Source organism: Mus caroli, unplaced genomic scaffold (assembly GCF_978045245.1).
Source record: "Mus caroli unplaced genomic scaffold, Mus_caroli_1 scaffold_8, whole genome shotgun sequence".
NCBI lineage: Eukaryota > Metazoa > Chordata > Mammalia > Rodentia > Muridae > Mus > Mus caroli.
In genome coordinates, this window is record NW_028227263.1 from 76,966,448 (window position 1) to 76,973,772 (window position 7,325).

Here is a 7,325-nt window from a genome sequence, read left to right on the forward strand (position 1 = left end):
TGCTACAATATTGGAACTGAATAGTTAGGACAGAGAAACCCAAGTTCACAAAGAGCAAATAAAATAAAATAAAATAAAATAAAATAAAATAAAATGTAAGTAAGTAAGTAAGTAAATAAATCTTACTCCATAGAAGAAAATGTTGGTTGACTTCTGGTCTATAGAACTAGTACCTCAACTTACTAGTTGCTAAAATTTATTTTGTTCAATTGTATGAATAGAAAAAGAACTGATAAGATCCAGGTGCCTCCCCCAGGATGAACATGTTACAGTAGCACAGCTGTATAAACTGCACCTGTATCAAGACAGAGAGACTGCAGCACAAACATGGACCTTATCTCCGGATACTTCTTTCCCTTCATCTCCTGAGAAACATGAGAGGAAACATTGTATATCTCCTGAAAAGGAGGCCAACCTGGGGGGACTAGGTGTCTCAGCAGGTAAAGGCACTTGCCACCAAGCCCAGTGATCTGAGTCTAGCTTCCATGTTGCACATAGTAGAAGGAGAGATCTGACTCTCACAAGTTGTCCTATGACTCTCGAAAGCACAATCCTCATAAGCTTACTTGACTGAATAATTAAAATGTAACAATAAAAAGGGAAAGGTCCTAATGAACTCGATGGCTTGCTTTATTCTGTCTCTAACTGGAGCACAGGGTCCCACATGGACACAGAATTTAGGCGCATAGCAAATTATTTGCTAAAATTAATAATGAAGTTGGTTTTGCTCTTCAGAATTGTGGAGAGATGTGGATGCCTGCTACATTCACGGAAAATGGGTTTCCCTTGTTCGGACTTAGTGTTTCTTCTTTTCCTTCTAATACCCCTACTAATTCAAAGTTAGGATTTTTCTTGCCTTCTTTTTCCAAAGCACCCTCCCATGATCATTCACAAAACTAGAAGAGTGCTTTTGTTTGTGAGATGAGAGTGGCAAAGAGAAGAGTGCTGAAGGCCTGCTGTGGGAAGACATTGGGGAGCACCCTCTCTTTCCTGCCCATTGGTAGAAATGCCAATAGACACAGCTATTGGGCCACAGCTGCAACATACACCCCAGTTCTTGATCAGGTGACCAAAACATCCATACCTGGTAATTCACAAAGCTTACTGGCTTCTATTATGATCTCCCTACCATCCCAGCAACTGTCAGAAAAGGCCAGACTTACATTTTCAGATCAGCCTGAATAAGACCCTTGCTGAATAACGACAGCCATTTCACTGTGCTTCTAGTTTTAACGGATGTGTAAGGGACAGGCTTCTATTCCTCCATATGGCTGTATAAATTACATGGACTTGAATACAATGTTTCTCCTTATTTCTACTTTTTAAAAATCTGCTTGTTGTCAGTTTTACCTTAGTATATTAAAAATTTGTAGAACTGTAGATTATTTGCTAATACCTGACACAAAATCACCCTGTTATATACCCGTGTTCTGATGTCTGTCAGTCATTGGTGTTCTTGGACACTGTAATTGTCTGTGTTGGGGAATGTATGATGAGTGAAGCCATTGAAATTCAGATGGTAAGTTGTCTGGTGTTTCTCAGTAGGTGATTGAAATTTAGGGAGCAAGTGATCTAGTTCTTGTTAAGGGTTGCCAGGCCAGAGAGATGCTAAGCAACCAGCTAGGTGACTATTAGGTGTGGTCTTCAGCTGACAGCACTCACCCTAGCCCCTCTCATCTTTGAACTTGACATTGTAGAATAGAGAGGGCTGTGTCCAGCTCTCCAACCTTCTGAGCTTCCAATGTTGCCACCAACCTGGTTGTTAGTACCTTTCTTCTATAACAGTGAGAAACATACAAGTTTTAAGAGAAAAGTGGCTAGCTCCTAGCCAGGAAGCCTGTTCTCCCCCCTCCCCCCCTTTTTTTTTTATTCTGGTTCTAATACTTATGGTTTTGTGACTTTAGGCAAGTTTTAGGGCCTCTCTGAATCTCAGTTTCCTGGATTATAAAAGGGGATGATAATCATGTTTACTTTATGGGTCTTTGATGTAGACTAAATAAGGTAGGTCATACTAACAGCCATGAGGAACCATAGACTTTAGCTTGGAGGACATGCTTAATAATCGTCAGATTTTGTTCTTGCTGCTATGAGAATAAAGTCAGGTCAGTATTTGGGTTACAGGGCAAAGCAGTGCCATTTTTCCTCATATGTGACCACTTTTGAACTTAGAGTCCTTAAAGTCACAGGAAATAAGACATAATCTAACAATGACAGTCATATTGACTTATTTAACTGGGTGAAGCTAATTGCAATATGTGACTTGTCAACAAGCTTGTTCCCAAGGCTAGATGTGCTAAGTCTTCAATACTGATCCATGGAATTTTAGCATTCAGGCCAGCAGCTTGGTACACAAGCATCCAGTCCAGTCTTGTGGGCAGTTCTAGATGTTTAAAAAGGGCATCTGACCATCTAGGAGTGACTATGAGTCATTGACTGGGAGAGCAAGGAGACTTATGTGATTATACACTTATGTCTTATACATGAGGGAGGTAGTGAGACTGTCCTCTGTAGGGTTAGGGACACAAAGCACAAAGTCAGAAAGGAAGGATATTGATTTGAGGTGTGTGGCTTTAGAACTGCTAGACTTGATCAGGAAAGGTTTCAAAGAGAAAACTGGAAGCTCAAATTTTGAATTATTACTTGAACCAATGAGCTTGCCTCAGTAAAATTTCCCTCACTGCAAGAAGGCAATTCTACTTATTGGAAAGGCTGCCTTTCTGGGAGGTGTTTAAAGAGAATCTTCATAATGGGAGAGTTGGAATGGCTCCCTAATCTGAATACTCAGATATATTTTCCTTAGGCAGGGGCAGGATTATCCATGTGAGCTCAGTACGTTAAGCCTTTCTCCACTTTCTGGAGCATCTGCATTTACTCACTGGTTCTGAAATATAATCTTATATGTAATCCCTATTAAAGAAGCAGCTACTCCACTGGGCAGGGGTATGGTATGAGAGGTGTTAAAAATTCATATTATCCCATCTAAGAAAGAAGGAGAAAAAAAAAACCCTTGTGTTTCTGAAAAGCAAAATGGGAGGGGGGCTCATATGGAAATTCCAGTCATTGAAAGTACAGTATGACAGCCACTTCACACTCTTGCCACACAGCCATCCAAAGCAGTGGAAACTGGATGAGATTCCAAGCAGGCGGTTAGTGTGCCACCGAAGCATGACCAACTCCTCAGCTAAAACAAGCAACCACGCGGCTGAGCATGTTAACATAATTTCCTATCATTTCTATTTGATGTGGAATGGATGGAAAATCTGGGATGCCAGCCATGATGTAGATTTTCAAAATTGATTAGCATTTTTCTTTGGGGGGGGCGGGAGGCACTGGAAACCATTTCTGTAGCATTTCAATGCTGAGTTAAAATTGATTAGTACTGTTGGAAAAGTGTGTACCAATCTGAGGCGTGCCAAGGGCAGACCCACAATAAGATAAAGGCTTGGGATGGCCTATGAGATCCCTGGCACCAGGGCCACTCCAGTGAGCGAGATCTTGCAGGAGAGGGTGTAAATGGTTCGGTAAAGTTGTAGATTAGCTGTTAGTACTTGTCCAACACTCAGACTCTACTTGTGACAATGTGTAAAATGGGTTGCATGTCTGTAGGATAAAGGTTGTTCAGTCCTTTGTCATAACATTAATCACCGATAAACTCATCTTAGCTGTTAATGTGAAGCCACTGGATGAGTTTGTAGAAACTCCCTGGTAGGAATGTTCATGTTTACTTCCCTTAGATTTTGGTGACTCTGGAGTCGGCATGGTTAATCAGCCTGTAGAGCCAGTGTGTCCCTTCTCAGTTATCAAACACAGACAGAAAGTTAAGTGCGGTAGAGCAGGGTATGTGTCAGAAGAACGAGACCCTTCAAAGGTCGGCTTCTCTTGCTTGTCAGTAGTTGACATTTAAACATTTGTTTCAGACAGTGCTGGTAATGCTTTTTTTTTTTTTTTTGCGTGGTGGTGGTGGTGTTTTGTTTGTTTTGTTTTGAGATAGTCAAGAATTGTGTTGGTATGCAATTATTTTCATAGTTAGATGTTAACATGAAAATATAGTAGTTCATGCCAGTACTTCGGAGTGCCTTTTGTCAGAACTGCAGGTCTTACAAGAATTTGATGGATACCATGTTGTTATTCAGAGTCAGAGAGCTGCTAGGTTTTAAAGGATTGTCTATGAGGTGACATCTTTAGATGCTAATTAATGAAAACCTTTAGTAATTGTCAGTGTAGAGGCGATTTGGGGTTTCCCTCTGTTTTTCTCTGACAGCTTCACTGAACCAATTGTATCATCAGGATCTGTCCATAGATGTAACAACTCTATCTTAAAAATTAGTGTTATATGGGAAATCATCCTCTATGATATCTTATTTTCATCTTTGCATTGTATGTTTCTGAAATTGCACACATAGACCCATACATGCATATGTACATACATGTATCTATATATGTATATCTCTGAGTCTCTCTCACATGTCTCTCTCTCAAATGGGCTGTGTGTGTGGGTGCTTGCTTGAAGAGTTGCATTTTGTGGACTATTCTGTTGGATAATAAATGATTTCTTAAGACTCGTGTAGTAATTATGTCCATGGAAGTGCCACAAGGCAACAGCTTTTAGAAATCAAGCGAATGTGACATTCTTACTCTTTGGGGTGACAGTGGGGCATATGCTTAGACCGGAAGAATGAATAGGTATTTATTTACACAAGGATGGGAACTATGTAGAGGCCCACACAGAGGCAATCAAAAGCCAAGGACGGCATTCCAAGGTATCTTGCTTCCTTTGTTTAAAGGGATCTGAGGAGTGGCAGGGACAAGGTTGGTGAGGGTGAGAATAGGAAGAGGGGTGGGAACAATTGCTTCTAATTCCCTCCATGTTGGCAGGCATCCTGGTACCTCAGGAGAGCATAATGACCTCATTGGTGAGCTGCAGGTAGACAGATGAAGTGAGCCTGTGCTTAGGTTAGGCAACTTTTTTCTCTAGTTCTTCCTGGCTCTCAGGACATGGAGACAAGCTTGCCAGAAAATCTGATCTAAATAAGAAATATGTGGCTGCTTTGTCACATGTGTGCCAGTAGGTGGCAGAAAGAAGAGAGGCTATGTCTATGCTCAGCGTTCTGACCTATGAACATATGATCGATTAGTAGCCTAACATTCCCTGAAAAAAAAAAGTGGGTCTGAGATGATCATCAGTTCAGCACAGTGCCAGCCCTAATAGCTCCCATGACCAGAGCCAGGAGCAAGCTGGAGACTAGAAGAACCCTCCCTGAGATCCCTGGGTGGGAATGAGCCCGGGACAGATGACACTCAACACGGAGACACTCTGGCTGAAGAGTCTAAGATCACCATCAGATTGGTGCCATGCGACTTGGACTGGGAGCTAGCCTGAGACAACCACCAGGCCTGGGGCTAGGGGGTGGGGGCAGACCATGCAGGAGATGACTCCATACCATAATGAACAACAGGAGGAACAGGGTGTAGCATCCCTCAGATCACTCCTGAGGCAACTCTAGACACTCAGAGACCCTGGGCACCACTGGGAGGAGCAAATAAGTAGTGGAGAAATGGAAGAGGAAGATAAGAGAAGGATGTGAGCACAATGAAGAGAGGCAGAACTGGGGACAGGAGGGGAGTGAACAACAGCCTGATGTGCTTAGCCAGTGATGCCACCTGGAGCCATGGTGGGGTCTGGACCTATGGTGCCTCTAGGATCTACATCTGAGTAGATCTGTGACCCTGTACCACCTAGAGTCAGGAGGATATCCCTGGTCTGGGCTGCTGCAGGAAACATCTTGATGTCTGAGGGCTAGGGGGCTGTATGGAACTGGCCTATCCCTCACCTTGCCATTGTAGGAGACCTGGCGCTAATGGAATGAGAGCAAGAGCTGGAGAGCTGTCTCCCCCTCTAGCCAGCTGAAGCACATGGGAAAGCAGCCCATACACATTGAAGGAGTTGTAGGTGAGCGAGCATGGGAGAGCTGGCCCTACCACTAGCCTCTAATGCAGTGGTGCAGAGGCATGGACTAGGGGGAGATACCATCTTCCCCTCTCACTCCTCACAACCTACGGCAGACCTGAGGCTTGGCTCAGGGGTCACAAGAGCAGGAGAGCTGGCTCTGCCCCTTGCCTGCTGCATCACAGTATAACTGGTCCTGGAAGTGGGTGCTGTGGGTGAGCCAGCCCCTGGGGCATGAGTGTGGAGAGCCAGTCTGCCTCTCATCTTTTGCATGGTTGCTCAGACAAGGGAGAGGTGATGAGGATTCCATTCCTCATCCCTCATCTTCTATGGCAGGCAGAAAAGCTGGCTTCTGGGGTCATGAGAGTTGGAGAATTGGCCATGTCTCCCATCAGCTGCAACACTTGGCAAAGCAAACCCTGCACCTTGCCTGGGCAGCAGGCTAGAGCTGATCCTGGTAATGGGCGTAAGAAGAACCTGCAGGGTATCCAGCTCAGATACTCTCAAGACCAGGACCAGGGCTTTGAATTGTCCCAGCACAACATCTACTGCATTGATGAACTGCTGGAAAACATGAAGGGTCCAGCTGAAAACTACAGGACCTCCATGATATGACACAGGACAACAACAGGATATCTGAGAGGAGTCTTAGTGAGGTTCCAGTATTGATAGTGTAGCATAAGCCAGAGGCCATGGATCAGACCAATGACTCATCAAAAGAACATTTGAAAGCAAAGAAATGTGGACAAAAGGGTACACTGTAGGACACACTGTGACATGTTACAGCTTCCACAATGAGATTATTTTCTAAGTTCAGGGGATGTTGCAAGGAAGGAGGGTGGGTATGAAGGAGGGGGGATGATGAGTGGAATTGGGGTGCATAATGTGAAATTCTCAAAGAAACAAAAATAGTTTTAAAGATTGTTATATATGCAGATCATTAAACTATAAAACTTTTGAAAGCCTAACAGGCTTCATCTGTTCAGAAATTCTTAATGCCTATTCTCAATTTTATCTTATTTTTATTTTCCTTCATTCTTTTCCTAGTATTTATGGGTTTTGAAACAGTGGATAGAATCTCACTGTGTACTCAGGATAGAGTTTGAATTGCCTATGTAGACCATGTTGGCCTCAAACAGGGAGCAATCCTCCTGCTTCCACTTCTCTGTCTCTCCAGTGTGAAGCCTGCAAGTAGCACTTTGTCACATGCTTGGCTTTCTTCTTTATTTACATATTTGCATTTGGGATGGGGTCATGTTGTTTAATCAAGGCTAGTCTTGAGCTTATGATCCTCTTACCTTAGTCTTTCCAGAGTTCTGGGATTATACACATTGTACCTCCACACCTGGCCCATTTAAACTTATTCTATTGATGTAGA

At 43.3% G+C, this 7,325-nt stretch overlaps 1 non-coding gene across 1 annotated transcript; it reads left to right on the forward strand.

The window, feature by feature from the left end:
• The first annotated feature begins 5,018 nt into the window (after positions 1-5,018).
• Positions 5,019-5,147, forward strand: LOC115031654 (small nucleolar RNA SNORA17). The gene has a single exon (XR_003837322.1). It is a non-coding gene; the product is annotated as a small nucleolar RNA SNORA17 (small nucleolar RNA).
• Positions 5,148-7,325: the final 2,178 nt, after the last annotated feature.